Below are 25,944 nucleotides of genomic sequence, written 5' to 3' on the forward strand. Positions count from 1 at the left end.
ACTAAGCAAAATTCTTTTGAGATATGTCCCCACATTGCTAAGTGCATCAATAGTGCATTTCTTTTTTGTTGTTGACTAACATTCCATTGTATAGATGTGCCACAAATTGTTTACCCGTTGGCATGTTAGTGGACATTTTAGTTTCTTCCAGGTTTGAGCTATTACAAATAAAACAGCTATGAACGGGCACCTGGGTGGCTCAGTGGGTTAAGCCTCTGCCTTCGGCTCAGGTCATGATCTCAGGGTCCTGGGATCGGGTCCCGCATCCGGCTCTCTGCTCAGCAGGGAGCCTGCTTCCCTTCCTCTCTCTCTGCCTGTCTCTCTGCCTACTTGTGATCTCTCTCTGTCAAATAAATAAATAAAATCTTTTAAAAACAAAAACAAAAAAAACAGCTATGAACATTTATGCATCTTTATGTGGACATATGCTCATTACTTTTGGGTAAATACCTACAAGTGGAATAGCTGGGCCATAAGGAGAGTGATTATTTAACTTTTTAAGAAACCATTAAACTATTTTCAAAATAGTTTTACTATTTTCCATTCCCACAGCATTATATGAGTTTTGGTTCTTCATACCCTTATCAGCACCTGTTACTGTTACTCTTTTAAACTTTAGCCAATCCAATAGTTGTTTTAGGAGGTTAATGACTAATAATATTGTCATTATGGGTCTCAGTGTGGATTAATGCCATTTTTATGTGCTAATTTGTTTTCTGTATATATTCTTTGGTAAAGTTTCTATTCAATCTTCTGCCCAGTTTTATTGGGTTGTTAGTTTTATTATTCCTGAGTTTTGGGAGTTCTTTATATGTTCTGTATATAAGTCCTTTGTCACATATAATTTATAAAATAAGTTCTGCCAGCTTGTGGCTTATATTTTCATTTTTGTAATAGTCTATCAGAGATTTGGAGTTCTAAATTTTGATGAATCATTATTGAACTTTGCCTATTATTGATTATAATGTTGGTGTTGAATCAAAAAAGTCTTTGCCTAATCTGAGGTCACAAAAATGATCTTTTATGTTTTCTTCTAGAAGTTTTATACTTTCAGGTTTTGCATTTAATCGTATGATTAATTTGGTTTTTTAATCAAAGTTCTCTTTTTTGCACATTAACATCAAATTTTTTCTAGCATCTTTGTTAAAAAGACCACATTTTCTCCATTGACTCATCTTTGTACTTTTGTCAAAAAACAATTGATCATAAATGAGTCCATTTTTTCCCCTCTATCCTATTCCATTGATCTAGCTGTGTTTCCTTAAACCAATACCACAGTCTTAATTACTACAGCTTTTAAAATAACTTCTGAAATCAGGTAGTGTAACTTCTCCAACTTTGATCTTTTTAAAAATCCTTTTGTGGTTTTTGATTCTGGTCATTTTTGATTCTTTGCATTCCATGTAAATTTTAGAATCAGCTGGGCAATGTCTACAACAACAAAAAAAATCTTATCAAGATTTTGATTGGGACCCCATTGATTCTGTAGACCACTTAAAGAAGAGTGGATAAAAGGAGTCTTCTGATCCATGAACATTATATGTCTTTCCATTTATTTAGGTCTTCTTTAATGTTGATCAGTAACGGACTGATATCCTTAAAAGAGAAAGATTTGGAGACACACAGCCACACAAGGAAGAAAGGCATGTAAAGACAGAGACAGAGATTGGAATTATGCTGCCACAAACCAAGAAATGTCAAGGATTGTGGTAGCCACCAGAAGCAAGAAGAGTTAAGGAAGGAATCTTCCCTACAGCCTTTGGGAAGACCATGTTCCTGCCACTACCTTGATCCCAAAACCGTGAGAGAAAAAATTTCTGTTGTGTTAAGCCAACCGATTTGTGGTAATTTGTTACATCAGCCCTAAGAAGACTAATGCATGATGATAACACTAATTATTTCAATTTTGCTAATTTTTTTCAAGTTCAGTCCTTGTAAATTCATCATACTGAAGTAAGCCTTAGATAACAAAACTTTTAGAGTATATTCAAGCTCGCTCTTAGTATAGTCAGCACAGTGCATAGAGAACTACTATTTTTTAAAAATAATTTTAATAACCCAATAAATATCAGGAATGAAGGCATGTCTATTTCCTTAAACTTTTATTTTGGAGAATTTTTAGTAAAAAGTTTATATATATTGAAATGCATTTAAATAACATGAATGACTTTAGAATTGCTAAAAACCAAAGGTAAATTTCATTTGCTAAAATTTATAAGCAGCCATTATTCCCCAAGTCAGTGATTCAGTAAACATTAGTTGAATGTTTACTATGTGCCAGGCACTGGGCTAGATCTAGGAGATAAAGCCTGCTCTGGCAAGGAGATGCATGACTGCCTAAGGTGTTTCTAAATAAATCATTAAGTTCTTTTCATTTCTGGGATTTCATTATTCCACAAAACTAGGAAAGACATCGGTTTGTAAATTGTCATTGTACCTTATTTTTAAGAAGCAGTTATTTATAAAATGGCCAAAAAAAGTCAGCTAGCCTGAAAGAGAATATTTTTATAAATAAAAGACAAAGTTCATTTACCTCATCCGTCAAGTACACCACTTGACAGATGAGGTAAATGAACTTTGTCTTATACTTTGTATAAGCAGTTCTTGAGACAATAGCTACATCAGTGGAAAATTTGCCCCATCAGACCCAACAAACTATTCCACCCCAGGTTAAGTCAGAAATAACAGCATTAATGGGGAGCCTGGGTGGCTCAGTCAGTTAAGTGTCCAATTCTTGATTCTGGCTCAGGTCATGAGCTCAGGGCTGTGGGATGGAGCCCCATGCTGGGCTCTGAGGTCAGCGAAGAGTCTGCTTGTCCCTCTCCTTCTACTCCTCCCCCGTAATGCTCTCTCTTGCTCTCTCTCTCTCTCTCTCTCTCAAATAAGTGAATAGAACCTTAAAAGAAAAAAAAAGGAAAAAAAATAACAGCATTACCGCTTGCTACCTTCAAAATGTCCTTGGGAAATTGAAGAAAACAGATTGTCATCACTTCACCTACATGCATAGCTGTGTAATCACTCTGGCCACTTGACCTGCTCTATGAAAGTACAGCTTAAAAAATAAACATAGAAGAGCAAAGAATTAATTAACTAATTATGGAAAAATGGCAGCTCAGGGAAGACATGATGATGAGTGGCCAAAGAGTGTTCTCTGAGTACCTGCCTTTTCTCTGACCTGCTAACCATTTGAAGATGATTTTTCTCAAGGTGATTCAAATCTGCAGATAATTCAAATTACTTCAGACATTAAAACAGTATTACCATCTTTAGCTTGAAGTCATCTTTGTGACTAAAGATCAGTATCTCACCAATCTTATAAATACCACCTTTTCACTAATTAAGGCACATAGAAAAATATCACTTAAAAAAAAATCTTACAAATAATACAAAATTAAGATATGTCATGAATAAGTGTCCAGAAACATTAAACCCAGTATTTCAGTCAAGTAACATTTTTATAAGGAATCTTGGATAATTATTTAGGTAAACCTATTCTCAAGCAAAACAAACAAACAAACAAACACCTTTAAGATTTTATTTATTTGAGAGAGAGCACATACAAGCAAGGTGGGGAGGGGGGGTGGAGGCAAAGGGAGAGGAAGAAGCAAACTCCCTACTAAGCAGGGAACCCCATGTGGGCCTCCTCAATCCCAGGACCCTAGGATCATGACCTAAGCCAAAGGCACAAGTTTAACCAACTGAGTCACCCAGGTGCTCCCAAGGCAAAACTTTTTCCCTGTGTTTGATAAATAAAGTTTACACTCAAGAGAACACTTAGAATACAGAATATACTTTCAATTTTAGAATTTCACAGTTAATATTTTTTTCTTTCTTTAAATTCAATTAGCCAATATATAGTACATACTTAGTTTTCAATGTCGTGTTCTATGATTTGTCAGTTGTGTATAATACCCAGTGCTCATCCCATCACATGACCTCCTTAATGTTCATCACACCCAATTGCACCACACCCTATCCCCACCCCCTCCAGCAACCCTCCATTTGTTTCCTATAGTTAAGAGTCTCTCATGGTTTGTCTCCCTCTCTGATGAGTTCCAGTCAGTGTTCCCTCCCTTCCCCTGTGATCCTCTGTGCTGTTTCTTATATTCCACATGAGTGAAACCATGTGCTAATTGTCTTTCTCTGACTGACTTCCCTCCAGTTCCATCCACACCGATGTAAATAGTAGGTATTCATCCTTTCTGATGAGTAATATTCCATCGTATATATGAACCACATTTCTTTATCCATTCACCAACTGTTGAAGAGCATCTCGGCTCCTTCCACAGCTTGACTATTGTGGACATTGCTGCTATGAACATTGAGGGGCAGGTGTCCCTTCAGATCACTGTATTTATATCTTTGGGGTAAATACCAAGTAGTGCAATTTCTGTGTCATAGGATAGCTCTGTTTTTAACTTCTTGGGGAAATTCCACACTGTTTTCAGAGTGGCTGCACCAGCTTGCTGTCCCACCAAAAGTCACACTTAATATTTAAACACACAGAAGAACATATTTCAAATTCCATGTTGAAAGTCTCAGGTTGGTTTGGATAAATTTGGTTTTCCATTATCACAGGGTAATTTGACTCATACTTTGCCTAGCCCTTAAAGAGACACCCTAAACTTGGGGTGAGGGGAGGGTTGGATCAGGAAAGTGATCAAAGTGGGGTTAGTTTTTTTATTACAACGGAATCTTCTATTTTTTAAAATAGTATTTCAGTTACTTATTGCCATGTAAGCCAGTCCAAAACTCAACCATTCAAAACAACAGTTGGTTGTACTAGTTTTCATGCTTCTGTGTGTCCCGCTGTTCCGGGAGGCCTCAGCCAGGCAGTTCTGTTCCATGCAGTGTCACTTTGGGTCATGCATAGGGAGCGCATTCAGCTAGAGGCCGGCCAGCCTGGAAAATCCAAGAAGGCTTCATTACCATGCCTGGCAGCTCAGTGCCCTTCCTCCGTGCGGCTGCTCTGTGGTTTCTCCTCATTCAGTCGTCTAGCCCAAACTGCACAGCATGGTGACTGGCTTTCCTACAGCCAAAGCGGAAGCTGCCGGGGCCCTGCAAGGCTAGGCTTAGACTGGCACAGTATCACTTGCACTGGTTTCTATTTGCAAAAGCAAGTCCTGAGGACGGCCCAGGTTCAAAGGGAGCAGGGGAGGTAGCTGAGCAACATAAAGGGTGGAGCAGCCCGCACATACTGGAAGGAAAGGAATTGACAGCAGTTATCTTTGAGGACTACCCACTCAAAACAGTCAGTTCAGATAAGGCTTAAACAACCATCTTACTCCTTTTTAGAAAAAACAAACACCGATCTAGTTTTTTCACCACTTTAAATTTGTTTTGTTTGAAAAAAATAAATCTATAGGAATCGGAAATCTCATAGCCTACTTGTAACAAATAGGAACACAGTAGTAAGCAAGGATTTGTCTTCAAGAAGGACTTTGAGGGGCACCTGGGTGGCTCAGTTGGTTAAGCATCCAACTCTTAATTTCAGCTCCGGTGTCGATCACAGGATTGTGAGATCGAGTCCCACGTCAGGCTCTGCACTGGAGGGAAAAAAAAAAAGAAAGAAAGAAAGAAGAAGTAGAAGAATGCCTTTGCTAACTACACAGTAAATAGGTAGAGAAACAAATATAGGAAATATGAAGAATATGTTTCCTGCTTTCAGGCATCTTTGCTTAATATGAGATCAGCATCAACTTATCACATCACAAAAATATGAAAGAGCCAGAAATGAACAGTGACTTGTCGTGTGATCATGTGGTATAGGCCAATATAACTGATGTTCAAGGGCAGACATATTAATGAGAAAGAATAATCATTAAAACTTCCCTGGAAAAATGGGACTTGAAAAGAAGACAGAGCAATATAGGTGAGGGTGGAAATATGAGCAACTCTAAAAGTAAAAATAAATATCGCATAAGTTTTTGGGTAGTGAGAAGACCCAAAAACTCAGAGAGGAAGAGTGGAAATTTAGATAGACAGAGTGAGGTTATCTTAAAAGATCTTGTAATTAGAGGATATGTAAAAGGATAGGAAGCTGAAGTTATCTAATCCTGCCCTGTCCAATAGAGTAGCTTTAAGTCACAAGTGGCTAAAGTTAATTAATATTAAATAAAATTGAAAGTGCATTTCCTCAGTTGCATTAGCTACATTTCAAAAGCTCAGTGGCCACATCTATTGGTTAGTGCAAATGTTAGAACATTTCCTTCGTACCACAGGAGTCTATGGGACAGTGTTAACAACATACTGTATTTCCTCGTATTTCTGAAATCCTTTCAACTTTTAGTTTCCTTCTGCCATTGTCGGGAGTTCAGTTTACTATCTCTCCTCTATTACCCAGGATGACCCAGCACTCTCCCACCTTGTCTCCCCATTTCCAGTCATGCCCCATTCTAAAGCTAAAATGCACTTTATAAAACATTAATCTGGTCCAGTGAAATTCCTACCCAAACCACTCATGCCATTCTCTTTGCCTGGAATGTTCCTCTGTGCCTTTTCCCTTAGCTCACACTTAGTCTTAAAAAGCTAAGTGAGATGTCACTTCCTCAACCAGGCCTTTTCAAATACCTCTGAGTGTCAGTATTCTTATCTTTAAAATGACACTTTGATCTATGATACATGGTTGGTGAAAATCAAAGATAATGTATATAATGTAGTGCTCAGCCCTCAAAATGAACATACTGATAATGCTTGTGGTGATGATAATAATTTGGTGCTGATGGTTTAAAGCTCTCTAGTTCTGTTTTCTCACGTCAGCTACCCAGAGTAGCATTCCAAGAGGTGCCTCCCATCTGTCCAGTAATAATTTAAAATTACTTACATAGCTCATATGATTAATGGGGATCCACACTCACTATAATTCAACCATATGGCCTTTCCTGAACCATCCTAACCCACTATGTTCTTCTCCTCCTTGAAGTTTTTTATTATATATACACATATATCTTCTTAACTTCATCTTTACTTGGTCAAACTCTTTTTCATCCCTCATGGCCTGTCTGAAATGCCACTTCCTCATGGAAGTATCCTCATGGAAATACCTTTGTACTTCTTTTAAATAACTATTCTAGAGGTGACTGGGTGGCTCAGTTGGTTGAGCATCAGCTCTTAGTTTCAGCTCAGGTCATGATCTCATGGGTCATGAGATCGAGCGCTGCATTGGGCTCTGCACTTAGGATAGAATCTGCTGAAGATTCTCTCCCTCCACCCCTCCCCCCTGCTCTCTCTCAAATAAATAAATCTTAAAATAAATAAAAAATAAATAAGTAAAGTCCTCCGGGTGGCTCAGATGGTTAAAAATAAATAAGTAAATATTCTAATAGGACCTTATGCATAAAGAACAAAGACGAAATTTTAAGATTCTTTTATCTAATAAAGAAAGTGGCAGTTTACATTTCTTCTAGAGTTACGGGGGTTCATTTGAATATGATTTTCTAATGATAACCAGTTAACATTAAGAACTCTCATAGAATAAACCTTACAACTCCTTGAAATACAGATATGTTTAAAGGGAGTCTGTTGTTAGACTCTTACAAGGACATATTTTCATGTTTACTGAACACAGAACAGGTCTTACTTTTTATAAATGCTTTCAGCCTCCAAATTTAAAGTTTCTTCCAAGAGGCTTTTCACTAAATCTGCTAATTCAGAGAGTTTGATTTTTCAAGGCTGCAGGAAGAAATCCATTTGTAAGAATGAATCCGAAAGGGCAACCCTAAAGGGTTCTGAAACATATCAAAAGAATATAAGGCAGCAAACCTTCTTATAAAAGGACTGTAGAACCTGAAATATTCTGCTCCTACAGGAGCTTCCCCAAATCCCCCAAGTAGGCTAGGTCATACCACCTTTACCTTTAACTATCACAATTAGAGTAATTATTGGGTGATAACTTGTTCAATACCTGTTTCTCCTGCTGGAGGCTGAGCTTCAAGAGCTTAAGCTGGCATCCACCTTCCCCACTGACTATCCTCTGCACCCAGCATGCAGACTTAAGTAAGACAGGTGCTGTGAATATTGAAAAGTGTCTACATTTGTCTTGATGTGTTGAGTTCAAGTAGAGAGCTGGGCTCCCTGATGGAGTGGCCAAAAGGCATTTGGGGCTCTGGTGAGGAGACAGGATTGTCAGGTTGAAATCAATAGCTTCGAGTTAGCAATCCAAGCCACGCATTTGCATAAACACTCCAGGGAAAAAGGAATAAAAGTTAAGAGCCAAGTGTGATGAGTCTCTGTCCTGTGGAAAAGTATACAGAAACAAAGGGTCCCACTAAAGAAACGGGTGGGAAAGAACCACTTGGACAGTAGGGGAGAAAATCCCCAGGATCTAGATACTAAGGAGAAAGAAGAAAAGGCTTTAAAGGGGAAAGAGGCCAGTGGGATTGCTGCAGCCCATGCTGCAGAGACCACAAGCCTGCCTTGTTTTGTGGTCTCTGTGACTTGTCTAACTCTTTCTTGGACAGTTACCAACATTACAGAAACCCCTAAAGATTTGCAGTTACCATTCCAGGTCTCTCTCAGATTCTTCTGCAGAAATGCCCCTGGCAGGTCCTACCTAGCCCCACTTTACTACCTTGGGTGTGCAGCCCTCCGTTCTCCAGAAACCATGGGTGCCAAAAACAGGTCTCCAGCCAGCAACTACTTCACGCAGGAACAGTCTGCAGGCATTTTGTGGCCACAGAGTGTGAAGAATTAATGCCTCATTTCCAAACCTGATTTAGATCACTCCTTGGGCAGGGCACATAAGTATTAATTAGTATGTGGTCAGAGTCGACTCTGGTTTCTTTCCTGCTTGGACAATTAAAATGTGCAGCCATGCAAAAGAATAAAAGTTTGTTGGAAACTAGAGAGGCATATACAGAGAAAAGAAGGTAAATGTTGAGTGTCTAATAATTTGGTAAAATTAACGTTCTTCGGGGGATAGCCCAGCCTTTGGGTACATCTGAAAATAGCTATTTGAATGTGAAAATGCTAAAATTTTGCAGGCCCTGTCTCTAACTAGTCAAGAGATTCAGGCAGAACTTTGTAAGTCAAAAAACTGTTTTTCATAACCATGATAATTGCTGTTAAATTTACCATGATTTGTCACAGTAGATGGAGTATTTCTATTCATGCTCAAATAATTAAATCATTGTTTCTCAAGTGAGTCCCTTGGAATATTGGTGGGTTTATAGAAATAAATTCAGTTTTGGCAGTGCGGGTGGGGGTTGTTTTTGTTTTTCTGGTTTTTAGATGTTGAGGAAAGTTTACACAGTCACCCAGAGTAGTAACTTTGGTTTAGAAGAAAGGACCTCTGTTATTTATTCTTACAAAATCTGTTGAGGTTTAGTATCTGCTTTAATAAAAGGCCAGTTTATGGTCTTTTATTAAGCTCTCCTTTAGTTAAAATTCACCCACAGACAGCTGTCCAAGGAACAATTATCTTTAAGGTTCAATATCATAAATCTTCCTATTTTTGTCTGTGGATGTTGAGAGATCAAATCCCCATAGAAGATACTTTTGCTAAATAGCACTGATGTTGCCAATGAAAGCCACTGTAGGAAATTCTTCTGTTGAAGACAGAATGTTTTATTGACTGAAGCCAAATTTTTGTATTATGTGGTCTTATTTTGCAAAAATAGTGAAAGAAAATAAAACATTTAGTCTATTTAAGTCAAAACAGCTTATTTACATGGCCTCACCATGTCTCCAGACTTTCCAAATGCTGATCTAGTCAGTGTGTATGATTAAAAGTTACCTTTGGTGAATTAGGAAACTTAAAGTCCCACATTTGACACAGAAATAGTTTTCTAATGGAGTATTAAGAAATTTAGCCTTAAACACACTATTTTGTTGTGTTAAAAATTCAATTTTTTTTATAAACTCAGTGTTTGTGGGTATTTTTAAATTTTTTTAAAAGATTTTATTTATTTATTTGACAGACAGAGATCACAAGTAGGCAGAGAGGCAGGCAGAAAGAAAAAGGGGAAGTAGGCTCCCTGTTGAGCAGCGAGCCCTATGCAGGGCTCCATCCCAGGATCCTGGGATCATGACCTGAGCCGAAGGCAGAGGCTTTAACCTGCTAGCCACCCAGGCACCCTTTCAAAGGTATTTTTTAAAGCAATCAAATAGAATTCAACTTTTTAAATTAATTTCCCGAAATAGAAAAACAACCAACAACCCAATGGAAAATAAAAGACAGAGGAATTCATTCACAGAAATGCAAATAGCCCCAAAATATATGATATGGGGGCTTCTGGCCGGCTCAGTTGGTTGAGCGAGTGACTCTTGATCTCAGGGTCATGAGTTCGGCATTAGGCATAGAAATAACTTTAAAAATATATGAAGTGATGCTTAAGCTCACTTATAATTTTAAAAAGCAATTTTGCAGTAGATGAAGATACCATTTTTCCCAGTAGGTAAGTGTTACATGAGACTGTAAGAGTCACGTTCATACATTGCTCCTAGATGTGTAAAATTGTATACCCTTACAAAGAATAAGCTGGTAATATTTATCAAAGTTATAAACAGTTCTGTTGGATATCCATTTAAAATGAAGTTTCACCCATATCTTATACCATATACAAAAAAATTCACTCCAAATATGTCATAAACCTCAATGTAAAGTCTAAAACTATAAAACTTAGAGAAGAAAATATAGGAGAAAAATTTTATGACCTTGGGATAGGCAAAGATTTCATGCATATGAAACCAAAAGAATGATTCAAGAAAGAACAAATTGACACATTGAACTTCATCAAAATTAAAATTTTCTCTTGTTTTAAAAAAATGTTGTATAGAAAATTAAAAAAAATAAAAGCACCTGCTAAAGGAAATATTTTGCAAAACATGTATCTGACCAATGACTTGTGTCTGGTGTATATAAAGAATACTCAAGGGGCTCCTGCATGGTTCTGTCAGTTATGCATCTGACTCTTGATTTCAGCTCAGGTCATGATCTCTGGGTTATGAGAATGATCCCCAGCTCAGGCTCTGCTGGGCATGGGGCTTGCTTAAGATTCTATCTCTCCTTCTCCTGTTCTTCCCTCCCTGCCTCCTTATCTAAAGAAAAAGAAAGAAAGAAAGAAAAAAAAGACTACTCAAAACTCAGTAAGAAAACTAACAACTTTACCAAAGAAGATCTACAAATAACAAATACATGAAAAATGCTCAACACCATTAACTATTAGAAAAGTATAGATTAAAACCACAATGAAATAGCACGACATATTTATTAGGATGGCTGAAATTAGAGATTGACCATATCAAATGTTGACAAGGATCTAGAGCACCCGGAACTCTCATATACTACTGGTGGGGATGTGAAGTGACAAAGCCACTTTGGAAAACATTTTGGCAGTTTCTTAAAAGTTATATATACTCTGACCATATGACCCAGCTGTTCTATTAGTGGGTATTTTCCCAAGATAAATGTATCAGTATAAAGATGTATATGTGGTGATTCATACCAGTTTTATTTGTAAGAGCCAAAAATCAGAAACAAAAGATGGATGATAAACAAATCACGATATATCTACACAATGAAATACTAGTCTACAAAAATGAAATGAACAAATACACCTTGTCTTCCATTTCAGATCTCACTCAAGAGTTCTATATCCATAAGACTTATTTTCAGTCTAAGATGAATGATTTTCAGTAGTTCTGTTGAACATTCATTTCTCATGCAAGTATTTCTATAATTATCCTGTTTCAGTTATAATATAGTAGGACTTTAATTGTATTGCCATATCTGTTTTAACAGAGGTATTTTTTACAGATAATTATGCTGTAGCCATTCTTAGAATTCTGAAGTTTTTGTTTCAGATTGCCCATAGGAAGGAAATTCTTTCTCCCAAGTAGTTCTTACTTTAATACTGCTCTGGATTTGGGAGGGTTTTTTGAAATTTTGATCTCTTTGGAATTTTGTTCAATGGCAGAATATTTTCTTTGGCTACAAAGAAAGTGGTAGTTAAAAATTATCCATGGTATCTGTTTGTTAGCTGATAGCACACGTAATAAAACAAAAATTTTAAATAATTATATTGATAAAAACAACAGCTTGGATGAATCTCAAAATAATTATGCTTAGTAAAAAAATGTCAGACAAAAATAGTACATACTATGTGATTCCATTTGTATAACATTTTAGAAAATGTAAACTAACCCTAGTGAAATACAGGAGATCATGACCTAGAAATCAAGAGGTAGGATAGGGATAAGAGAGGCAAGAAGGAAAGATTATAAAGGGGCACAAAGAAATTTGGGGTGGTGATAGATATGTTTGTAATCTTGATTGTGGTAATGGTTTCATAGTAATATACATATCTCAAAACTTGTCAAATTGAACATTCTAATTATGTGAAGTTTATTGTATGTCAATCATATTTTAATAAAGCTGTCTTAAAAATGCACATATCACCACACCCAGTGCTCCATGCAATCAATGCCCTCTATAAAAAAAAATAATGAATACTGTTTTTCTGAAAATAAATAAAATGAAAAAAAAATGCACATACCATTTGGCTTGATAATTTCAATTCAGGAATTTTTTTCCTTAGAAATATTTGCAAGTGTGTAAAATTATATTTGCCCACAATTATTTACTGCACCACAATTAATAATAGCAAAGAACTAGAATATTCATCAGTAGGGAACTTGATAAATAAATTGTACTTCACAAATGAATATTAGGCAGGCATGATAAAAAATAAGCTAGGGGAATATCTCTAATATATTGAGTAATAAAAACCAGGTGCTGAACAATGTATATCATGCTAACTTTTGTATTTAAAAAATTAAGCATGTGTTTTTATATTTGCATGTATGTATACATATATTTATATTTTTAAAAATTCCTAGGAGAGGGGCGCCTGGGTGGCTCAGTGGGTTAAGCCCCTGCCTTTGGCTCAGTTTGTGATCCGAGGGTCCTGGGATCGAGCCCGGCGTCAGGCTCATTGCTCAGAGTGGAACCTGCTTCTCTCCTCCCACTCCCCCTGCTTGTGTTCCCTCTCTCATGGTCTCTCTCTGTCAAATAAATAAATAAAATCTTAAAAAAAAATAATACCTAGGAGAGGGTCCAGATAAAATTGATACTAGTCATTTGTGCCTAGTCCAGAATGTCGATGGTTTGGAGACAGAAGTACGAAAGAGACAAGAAGATTTAGACCTCTTAACAACTCAGTAAAATGGAGAAAGACTTTATGGCATCAGGAAATTATATCCTCCAAGGCTTAAATATAGTAATGGCTATTATGTGACCTTGTCACTCAATTAAAAGAAGACAGCTTTTAGCCCCAAATCTTTACTGTGAAACACATGTTTAGCTAAAACTTCTGATTCTTTAAATATTTAGTAAATATTTCTTAGATCTTTGGGAATATTGTAACAATTCAACTGTACCAACTATTACTCATTTTCCACTCTTAGCTGACATCCTTTCCAACTCTGCTGACCACAGACGAACCACAAAAGCAAGTTGTTTGGGTTATGTGCTCTCTAATTTCCCTTCTAGCCATTCCTTTCTTTCTGCCTCCTCCTGTTTGATTTTCATAAATAATTACTGCTACACTTTGCCACAGGAATTTTAGTGGCCTGTATTTTGGGTGCAGTAGTAGTTCTTCATAACATAGTGAATAATAACACTGTGATTCCTATTCATTCTATCTGGTATTTATAAGGTTGTGAAGCTTTTTGTAGCTCTCTTATGAACTTTTTAAAATTATTGCAAGTAAACTCACATTTATCCTAATAATGTCAAGAGACATACAACAAAGATTAACATTTTAATTTGTGTACTAGTTGATTCCCTGTGTACTTTGGGATGACTTACCTTTATCAGGGTGCCATGAAAACCATTTTTCATTAAATCTTAGGTTTTCTTTTTTATGGTGGTAGTGGTGATTGATGTGCTGATTTTAAGAAGCATTTGTAGTGTAATTCATTGTATGAGCTGGGCAGTTAATTGTTCTCGTTACTAAGAGTAACAGCTACATTGGGTTTTAAAAATAAAAAATACATTCTGGTATGTTTTCGTTCTTGAAAAAGTGCTAACATTTAAAGAACTGCAAATTGGAAGGACAGAGTTTTCATATTCTTTTCAAGGGACTTCTTCCTGTTACGTTGTTCTTATGATAGCTGTTGCCCCAAATAGCAGGATATTGTGTCATCTCAATAATGGGAATGTTAGATGTTTCTTTGGTGTGAGTCCCTTTTCCCAATCCTGCTTTTTGTCATTTAACTTGTACCTCTAGGACTCTAGCATTTACAAGTAAATGCTGAAATTTCTGATGGTTATTTAATAACCATGTAAAAGGTCCACACCAATAGATTTACTTAAGGAAGTAAACAGTGGCATGTGGGCCAATACCCATAGTCAAACCAGTGGAAGAAAAAAAATGACTGCATCTGAAAGTTTAAATAAGCCCTCTTTCTCTTCATTGAAACTGATCTCCACACTGCCTTTCATAACTGCAAAAACAAAAGATTTCACCCAAAACAAAATGGTCCACAAAAAAATTATGAAACCAGCCTTCCAGCAACTCTGCCTATCAAATATCTGAGAGTGAGTCAAGACATTTGAATGCTGAGCCCGGGACCTGGCACACAGTTATTTACAGTTACTAATGAGAGATCTCTCTCTCTCTCTCTCTTTTTCTTTTTAATGTGGAAGAAAACCAAAAAATCAGAAAGCACCTGGCAGAATTAACCAGGAGACAGTATGATATTTCAAATCCAGAGTTTTCAAACTCTAGATTTCTTTTTTTTTAAACTCTAGATTTCTAACCATAAAGGTATTCTGTTTCGCCTTGTACATATGTATCACAGACTACTGAACAACATTCCAGACCATATTCGTTAAGCATTTCAGAGTCTTGAATGATACTGTATCAGAGTACCCGCTAGGCAATGAAAGCCCATGTTAAAGCATATTAAATAATGTTAATAATTAACATCATTTAATCCTCACCAAAACCTTGCAGAGTAGGTACTATTTAAAATGGGTATTAGTTATTCCTTTTATAAAGTACCAAAATTTTGCTTTAGGGAGGTATAGCGACTTATCTAGGTCATGTATCTAGAATATGTGCAGATGGCTTCAGCCGGATAACTCCAAATGTTAGATTCCTCTCACTGCACAGCATTAACTTCTATTCCCTCATAGTAATGTTCCTACTCTGAACTCCCATGGCATTTATTATTGCTCATTATCATTTAGCTGTGCTGATACTACATGTTCTATGTGCCATGTTATATTTCTTATCCTATAAATTTCCATTCTTATTTTTATTATGAGCTTATAAGTCTTTTGTTTTTACTCTGTTTACATTTTTCTGACTTATCAAATTTAATGGTTAGCTTATTATTTATTATTTTGGTATTTAACTATTTAAAGCTATAAATTTCCCTCTAGCACTACTTTAGCTGCATCTCACAACTATTGATATATAGTAATTTTGTTGTTCAAAATCAAATATTTTAAAATTTCATTTTACATATATAAACATTTGATTATTTAGGAGCCTATCTTTTTTTTCTCCAAAGGGATTTTGACACTTATATCATTGATTAATAATTTAATTGCAATGTTACCAGGTAACATGGAGTATATGATAACAGTTAAGAGTTTCTGAAGATTTCTTTTATGGTCTTGTATGTGATCATTTCAAGAAGGTATCTGGATAGACTACTTAGTCTGTATTCTGCATCAGACCATAATGGAGATATAGAGAGTCTTCTTACAAGGACAGCTTCTATCAGTTGAAAATGTCCCTATATCTGCTTTGATAGAAAGAGAGATGCAGCAAACAGGAAGAACGACATCCAAACTAGAGTTTATGTTTTTGCAGTAAGTGAATGCCAGTTCAGATATGTAACTGTTCAAATATGAAATAAAAAGTAACAAATATGTAACATTATTGCTTCATAAATTAAACCAACAGATGTTAAAGGTCTGATTGGAAGTCTCTGCTACAGTAGAATACCTCCTTTTAGAACACTAAATAAAACCAAACAAAAAGCAAACAACCAAACAGTGACCACTCCCAAGAGGTTTTGCTTTAAAAAGTTTATCTCTACTCTTCGGATTCAGACTCTTCTCTGGGTACCATAATAGGAATACAGATATTCGGCTCCAACTCTCTCACCAGCAGGTGGCATATGCCTCCCTGCAGGTGAGCACAAATAATCAGGAACCACATTATCTGCCAGAGACTTCTCTTCTTGCTGTGACTGATGGATTCAGATTTTTAAATTACTGTGGGTTTCCTAAAGATCTTTTCCCTCTATTCTACTTAACGTCTTACTTGAGTCAAATAGAAATAAGATTCTGTTCCTAAAATAATAATGGCATTCTTTCTTCAGTGTATCATGTTTCCCCAAACTTCCCCAAACTCTAGTCCATGTAACAAAATTTGTATTGGATCAAGTTAATTTTAAATTCTAAAGAAGTGATTAAGTCTGTGATGAAATAATGTAAACTGACAAATTAACTGGTAGAAAATTTGAGTAAAAATTTTTTGTAGGGTGTTTAGAGTAGAAGAGAGATTTTTAGATATGATAGCCAAGGACCTAAGAAAGAGTTAATGGATGGACTTCAAGGGACCCATGAAACCTATACAATTATGTACAAAACACTGTTTTGAGGAGTATTTTCTCTAAGGAGAGATATGGCTTTTTTTTTTTTTTATGAAATTCTCCAGAGAATATAAACTAAAACAACAACAACAAAACAAACAAAAAAATCTGATGTAGTAGTATACATATTTTCTTTAAATTACTGGTAATCCTTACATAAACATAAATAGCAGGCACTTTCTACTCTTTCCTCTTGTACATTTCTTGTTCCTCCCTAAAATATATTTTTTATTTATTTATTTATTTTTAAAATTTTTTTTAGATTTTTATTTATTTATTTGATAGACAAAGAGAGATCACAAGTAGGCAGAGAGGCAGGCAGAGAGGGAGGGGGAAGCAGGCTCCCTGCTGAGCAGAGAGCCCGAGATGGGGCTCGATCCCAGGACCCTGGGATCATGACCTGAGCTGAAGGCAGAGGCTTAAACCACTGAGCCACCCAGGCGCCCCTATTTTTTAAATCTTTCACTAAATTATTTTATTTTAGAACCAAGTTAACTTAAGAAACATGGAGTATTTAATATTTTTTCAACCTTGTATAGATATCATTGATACCTCATGTAACAAATATGTAGTCTAACTTTTTAGACTAATGTTAAATTTAGCCATCTCTAAATTTCCAAGCACACAGCATTTAATTAAAGGTCTTTTCCCCGTTTTATTTAAATAGTCTTCTTGTTTTTTACTCTCTCACACTGAGTGAAAATCTTGACTAAAAATAAGATTTTATAAACCACTGAGGACAAAAAAGACCCTCAACAAGGCACCTGGGTGGCTCAGTGGGTTAAGCCTCTGCCTTCGGCTCAGGTCATGATCTCAGGGGCCTGGGATCAAAGCTCACATCAGGCTCTCTGCTCAGCAGGGAGCTTGCTTTCCCCCCTCTCTCTGCCTGCCTCTCTGCCTGCCTGTGATCTCTCTGTCAAATAAATTAAATTAAATTAAATTAAATTTTAAAAAGACCCTCAACAGAAAACCCCCAGAAAATACTATGTAAGAAAATTTACATTTAAAGTGGGAAAGAGCCAATCTAGTACTTAGGGAAGTAATTCAATGTACTCCTAAATGATACATTTTTTTTTTTTACTGTTATAGGAGACAGGTTCCTTGTAGGTTTAATCTAGATGTGGGAAAGAAATTCCAAGGTTCATATTCAAAGGGAAGAATGAAGAAGTCCTTGTTGTTGGCAAAACTGACAAAACCTCTCCCTGACCCCACATATCTCTCTCTCTCTCAGAGGAAGGCTTTAAGTCAACAAATCCTCTGGGTTTGTTGATCCAAACAAATCCAACTTACTTAATTGTAAGCAACCAAGGCTGGCTTTGATTAAACAGAAAATTAACTAATTAATTGATTAATTGATTAATTGGATAGTGCGTAGCTCCCAGGATCACTGTGAGCCCAAAAGAATGGGTCTCAAAGGCAATGAAGTTAGAAATTGTGTCCATAAATCATATCTTACACTAGGTATAATTAAGTATACCATTACTTCTGCTAATGAATATTGGATGTTGCCCTTGCATTGTCTGGAACTAACATATGCTACTCGATACTACTCCTAGTCCCACCTGTTTCTGGAAAACTGACCTGCTTGCAGTACCATAGCCCCAAACTGTCACCTTTGCTACCATTGTCTCCATTTCTTCCACCCCTACTGTCATATCTTCACCATTGCTTCTGCCACTTGCACTACAGCCACCACTAGTAAAAAGAAACAATTTTATTCCCTTTTAACTTGAACCTACTAAGCCAAGAAAAGGGGTCCTTTCTTTAGGTGCAAGAGAGGCTGAGAAGATTAATATCCAGTTTATTAGCATTTATATTGAGAAATGGGCTATGTCACCCACCCAAAATCACAAAGTGAAGATAATCCAAACATAGAAAGGAATAATGGCACAGAGCAGCGAAAAAATATCCAGTGAGGTTCTCCTCCTATTAGAACTTCTAAATATTTATTTGTATGGTATGCCTACATGTGTGATTACATATAACACAGCATTACTATGCCTTGCACATCAAATACACACCCATTCCCTCCTGAAGACTTATTACTACATCCCATTTCAAGATCTCCAGAAGATACACATTCCTTTTCTTATTCCTATAAAATCCTATCTCAATTATCTTTAAAAGTACGGACTAACATAAAATACTATGAGAGAGAGAGAGAAAAAAAAAAGAAGAAAGTAAATGAAAATTAATTTGTAGTGTGAATGTACACACATGACCCTGGAAGAAAAGTAATATGGGTAGACCCTACTTTGTATCTATAACGAGTTGTAAGGCTAGAGTTGGCACTCCTGACCTCCATATCACACTAATCATCTCATATATTCATTCCCCTTTCCTTCAGTCAGTGCCTAATCTGGGCTGAATTCCTTGCCTCCATTTTTGGCCTAAATCTTCATTTCTTGGAAACCATACCCTGGAAGACCTACCTCTATAATATTGCTTTTTATTCCATTTAATGGACATGGATGTATCAAAGACCTCCAGGGTTCTGTCTATATTCCTTTCTGTCCCCATTGTGTAGCAGCAAATCTATTTCCCTTTGAAACTCCAGCTAAATCACCCAAACCAACTGAGTATTTTTGCCTCTCATTAAGTGGCAATAGAAGCCTAAAATTGCCAGGCAGCGATCTCAGCTTCCAATTCAATGGAACTATAATAGTATTTCTAGGGAAAGCATTCTTCCTAGGGTATGGTCAAACCTATAAATGAGAGGAACATAGAGTTACATACATAAGAAGCAAATACTATGAGTATGAGAAAATGTACCATTTGATGAATTCAGAGCATATAAGCCATCCTCTAGGAGAGCAAAACAGCCTCAGCAAGAATCTAATGCCAGTTAGCACTGTAACTGCATCTTCTATGGTTTTATAAGACAAACTGTTTCTCAATGTTAAGATAAAGGGTAAACCCAAGAAATCCCATGAAAATGAGCCCATTGTACCACAAGTATTTCAAATATTAACTCACTGAATATCCTCAAAAGCCAAATAAGAAATATGGGTCCATCTGATAGTCATAGCATCTAATTCAACAGAAGGAACATTACTGTATTGACTAGTTTAAAGCATTTCTGCCTTGAATGCTAATATATTCAAACCTTCATCACTGTCATTGAATATCATATTTCATCCTTCTGTCCAGGGAACTTATCTTACAGTAAATTAAATAATAAAGTAAAGGCCAGAGAAACAGGGACAGGAATCGAATGTGAATGGATTTTTAGTTTTAACAGTAACAGCATTCAACTGTTTGGATCTTGGGCCTCTGTTGTCCTGAATGTTATGAAAGCCTCGAGAAAATTAAATGGTAACCTTGAGAGAGCATGGGAAGAGAATGCAATACATTGATTGAATTTACCCTAAGTTTGCAAGATTAAGTTTCCAGTACTGAGTAGAAGAGAGACCTGGGCAAAAATTTCAGTTATAGAAAACCTAAAGTGGTTTTGGGAACATGAGTTTTGTAGAATGAGAAATTTGTTGCCTCTTTGAATTAGTAGCTTAGAATGTGATACTTTCTAACACACAAAACTATCCCCATCATGCTCATTTATATATTTAATCAGTTGCAAACACCAAATTTAAATGATCAATAATAAAAAAAAATCTCCCCCATATGCAAGAATGATACTTAACCCTCACTAGACTCTATTTATTTCTAGAAACAAGGGACCATGTCTTACTCACTTTTCTATTTATTCTTAGCACCTTTGATAGTACTCCTAGCACAGAATGAATACTCAAAAACATTCAATGAATGAATAAAATGAGGAAGAAACACATTAGCAGAATGATTCTGTTCGTTGTACAACAGCAACAGTCATGAATTGTTCCACCCACTCCATTATCTTACGCACATACCTTTACTCTGTGAAAACCGTTGACTAGAATTAAGAACACTTCTAAAATTAAAGTCAGTAGACTCCCTTCCCGCCCCTTCCAGTTCCTAAGTCACTCATTTGATAATAAGACTGAAATTTAGGCCAGAAAACATAACCCAATAGGCCACTAGGTAGAAAAAGCTAGTGTCACAAGTCCAGTGTTTTGAAATGATAGCCAGGTGACCCATAAATGCTGAATGAAGCCAGAGACTACCCACTTCATACCTTCCTTACAAAATGAAATGCCATTTCTCACTTCCTACTTTTTTTTTTTTTTTTTGTATTTAGTAGTACTGTGCAACTATGCCTAAAATGAGATGGAAAGAATGAGTCTTATTCCAAGACTTGCTTTTTTGCAAGATGGTGACTTTAAAAAGTTTCATTCATTGTGCCCTTTTAAGTAGTTCCTACCAAGAAATTGCAGGAAATAACACAAGACATTCTCTTTATTTTGAAAGGCAGGAAATGTTAACACAGAGGGTTTAGTAGAGAATGTGCCTTTAAAAATATGTTTCCTACTATATTCCATGTTATGACACTTGCTCCAGAGGACCCATGCATTTGACTCAAGGAACCTTAAAAAATAAGGAGGGAATTGAACTAAACTTAATTTTTAAATCAAAAGAGATATTTTTACATGAACATGTGTTTCTATAGTAACGCACTAAACAGGACTTAGGGAGACATTGTGTAAGTGCCATAGTGGTAGCTATAGATGACAAGGTATCATCACAAATAATAGACTCAAAATACTGAGTTCTCACCTACCTTAAAATACAAAGGGCTTGGGCGCCTGGGTTGGCTCAGTGGGTTAAGCCACTGCCTTCGGCTCAGGTCATGATCTCCGGGTCCTGGGATCGAGTCCCACATTGGGCTCTCTGCTCAGCGGGGAGCCTGCTTCCCTCTCTCTCTCTCTGCCTGCCTCTCCATCTACTTGTAATTTCTCTCTGTCAAATAAATAAATAAAATCTTTAAAAAAAAAAAAATACAAAGGGCTTTTTCCCCCAGAGTCTGTAAGCAACCTACAATTCTCCGGAATAAGGAGACACAGAACATTTAAGAATATGAGAAGTTGGTCTTTAAAGGGTTGCATTGTTCTACGTTTCAATGGTATAATTGAACTCAAGTACCACAGGATGTAAATATCAATCACTCCCCCACAACCTCCTTCTTCGTTTCCATTGGAAGTCATTAATTAACACATCTTGGAGATCTTTTATGACTCAGAATCTAAGGAGAGCCCTAAAAACTATTATTTGGTGGAAGGGCTAGGAAAATCCAACAGTTGTCATGGCAAGAAAGATTAGTAATCCATCCATTTGTGGGGAAAAAAAAAACTTAAAAACTAAGTAATAAATGAAAGTCTTGCCATTAAAGCATTACAAATTTATGACAAGAATCAGCTTATCATATTAGAAAACTGTTACTTCTCTAATCACAAAATTGCCATTCAAAAGTATTCCTAAGGTATTGTAGGTGAATTTAAGTATGGGAGTATCTGCATGAAACCCAAAATTCTAACATTTTTCTTCATAACAGGATCTTGAGAGAGAGATGAAAGAGGAGACCCATATTTAGGAGAGCTATTAAAATGGGAGATCCTCTGCTTAAAACTTGTAGGAACTCTTTTAATATTATCTATCAGATTACCCTTTGGTGCAAGTTCAATATTTATCTCTACTCTCATTTGGCTTGTACCATTTCTTTCATTTAAACTGCTGACGTCCTCAGGCTAAAATCTCATTATCCTCTTATCTCCCATCTCAAATGCAATCTCCTCCATATCTTCCCCAGTGGTCTTCTAAAGGCTCAGACACAAGCACATTTTAGAAACATACTCTCAGCTCTCCAAACATTCTCCTTTTATACCTTACTTAATAATTATCATGCTTTCTGTCTTGTATTTTAGTTATTTGGATAATGTCTTCAAGCCCTCTTTCAAATCACGGGTTCTCAAACCTTACCACATGGATTAAGAATCACCAGGGTAACTTGTAAAAGATTCAGATTGTTACTTCCACAAATTCTGAGTTCAAAGGTCCATGGTGGAGGCCTTGGAATCTGTCCTTTCAACATGTTCTCTATATTCTAAGTTTTATTCTCCTTGGTGCTCAAAAATGTTCCCTTTTCACCTATAGCCAAATCACTAGCTCCCTCTTTAAAACATTTTGGCTATATGCAAGTGGATTAGAAAATTTCCCTAGGTTCTGCATTCTACCATTTATCATTTTGGCCATATTTGAATATCAATAAAATCAAACAGTCTGCAGCAACAAATAAACCCTCATATCTCTGTGACTTAACACGACAAAGTTTTATATTTTCTTCATATCATATACCTGTGCAAATCAGGTATCCCACCTCTAGAGTTTAGGCACACCATATGAAACATTACCTACAAGTTATTTTTAATATGGACTATGTATCACTTCTCTTATTTCACTGGTTAGAACGAATCATCTGACCCCAAGCTTACTGCAAGAGAGATGAGGAAATACAGGATATTTTGCATGCATTAAGAGCCTTCGCACAAATTACAATGTCAATTGCTTGGCTTTTAATAATATCCTAAAGCAACTCCAACTCAAGATGTCCAAAGGAAGACTTACCAGCATAATGATAATTATGACAGCTATCATTCTTTGGGCACTTACTACATTTTTCTGGTAAATGTAATGAAAGACTAACTTAATTATTTTTCTTTAAGTAGCCTCTACACCTAACATGGGATTTGAACTCACAACCCTGAGATCAAGAGACACACGCTCTACTGACTGAGGGAGGCTGGCACCCCAGGACTAACTTAATTTTTACAAAACCAATGAGGCGGGTTTTATTAGCTACAATTTTTGAAAGGCATTGAAATATCAGAAGGGATGATAATACAATTTGCCCTAAAACTGCTTGTAAGTTGTAGAGCCAGCTACCAAACAAAGCCTGTATCTCCAAAGCTTATTCTCTTAAAGCAAGGCTTTATATTTTCTTGAAAACCACTTATTCAAAGTAATTTTTATGAGCCACAAATATTATTCCCCATTGATTGCAGAATACAGTCCAAAATGTCTTAGCATTGCACATAAAGTCTTTCCTGACTTATTTTTGTTAATCCTCTGGCCTACTCTATCATAATTGTACCTGTTTAAAAATTCTTTCAGCCATATTAACAATGCTCCTTTTCAAACTAGCCTGGATTTTTTTCTCACTTGGTCACTCTTCCTGCTATGCTTCTTATCTTATCTAGCTGACTCTCGTCTATATGCTACGTCCTACCTTAGATATTGCACTTATGCAAAAATGTGAAGATATTTTTTAAAAATTTATAAAAATTTAGGGCAAACCAATACTGTGAAAGAGAATCATTGAATTTGGTCAATAATACAACTAACATCTCAAGAAGAATAAATGAATGAGCAGAATACTACATTAAAACACATGGAGGGGAGAGGAGTCAAGATGGCGGAGGAGTAGCAGGCTGAGATGACATCAGGTTGCAGGAGTTCAGTTAGATAGTTATCAAACCATTCTGAACACCTACAAATCCAACAGGAGATCAAAGAGAAGAAGAGCAGCAATTCTAGAAACATAAAATTGATGACTTTCTGAAAGGTAGGACCTGCGGAGAAGTGAATCCGAAGCCACAGGGAAATAGGCAGTGGGGGGCCAGCTCCCGACAAGCAGCAGAGCAATGGAGCACAAAATCGGAACTTTTAAAAGTCTGCTCCACTGAGGGACATCTCTCCAGAGGCTAAGTGGGGATGGCGCCCTCACAGGGACAGTGTGGTCTCAGGACCTGTGGGGTCACTGAAAGATCTGGGGTAGCTGAATGTGGCAGAGCTCACAGGTTTCCTTGTAATTTTTTAATTACAGGGAAGCTGGCTACAGAGACAGAGTTGAGGAGGGAACTCTCAGCTCGGGGTTACCTTAAACTATGATCCTTAAACTATGATCCTGCTCTTTGAGCAGGGAGTCTCTGTGGCAGATCTGGGGAGACTCACCTTCCTTCTCTGGAGGCAGGAATCTGCTGGGTTTGGAGACTCCAAATGGGACTGTGTACCAGAGACAGAAATGCTCAGTCACAGGCTGGGTGAGCTTGGAGCACAGCCAGAGGCCAGGGAGACAGGAGCGATTGAGCCCTTTTCTCTGAGGGTGCACTGAGGAGTGGGGCCCCAAGCTCTCAGCTCCTCTGGGCCAGAGATTGGGAGGCCGCCATTTTCATTTCTGTTCTTCAGAGTTCTACAGAAGGCATTCAGGGAACAAAAGATCCTGAAACTTAGCCTGGCCCCTGGCAAGGGAAGTGCAATTCTGCCTCAGGCAAAGACTTTTGAGAATCACTGCAATAGGTCGCTCCCCCAGAAGATCAGCAAGAACATCAAGCCAAGACCAAGCTCACTGACAAGGAGAACAGCAGAATTCCAGAGGAGGGGAAAGCAAAGCATGGAATTCATGGCTTTCTCCCCATGATTCTTTAGTCTTGCAAAGTTAATTAAATTTTTTATTTTTATTTTTTTCTTATTGTAATTTTTTAAAACTTTTACCCGTTCATCTTTTAATGTTTTTTAACTAGTTTATCTTAACAATACCTTTTTTAAAAAATCTTCTTGAACCTTCATTATTATAGTCATATTTTATCCCTCATTGTATCTAACTTTATTTTTTGTATACATATAGGGCTTTTTCTTCTAAAAAATTTTGGGATACAACTTCTTCTAATAGATCAAAATATACCCTAAATCTAGCACAGGGTTTTGTTCTAGTTTCCAGCTTGAGCAAAGTCTCTCCACTTTCTTTTTCTTTCTTTTCCCAACCAAATTATCTTGTCAACTCCCTTTTTAGAATTTTAAAAAAATTTTCATCTTAACAGTCATATTCCATCCCTTCATCGTGTTTACCCTTACTTTTGTGTGTGTATATATATATTTTTTTTTTCTTTCTTTCTTTCTTTAAAATTTTGGGAGGTAGTTTCTTCTAAGAGACCAAAATACACCCAAAATCAAGTGGGTGGCTCTGTTCTATTCACCAGTCTGAGATATATATATATATATATATATATATATATATATATATAATTTTATTTTATTTGAACATCTTTTTATCTCCTTTCTTCTCCCCATGATTTGGGGTCTCTTCTGATTTGGTTAATGAACCTTTTTCTGGTGTCTTTGCCACCCTTTTAGTATTTTATTCTCTCATTCATATATTCTTATCTGGATAAAATGACAAGGCAGAAAAACTCACCACAAAAAAAGAACAAGAGGCAGCACTGAAGGCTAGGGACCTAATCAATATAGACATTGGTAATACGTCAGATCTAGAGTTCAGAATGACGATTCTCAAGATGCTATCTGGGCTTGAAAAAGGCATGGAAGATATTAGAGAAACGTCTAGAGAAATAAAAACCCTTTCTGGAGAAATAAAAGAACTAAAATCTATCCAAGCTGAAATCAAAA

This window comes from Neovison vison, chromosome 12 (genome assembly GCF_020171115.1).
Source record: "Neovison vison isolate M4711 chromosome 12, ASM_NN_V1, whole genome shotgun sequence".
NCBI lineage: Eukaryota > Metazoa > Chordata > Mammalia > Carnivora > Mustelidae > Neogale > Neogale vison.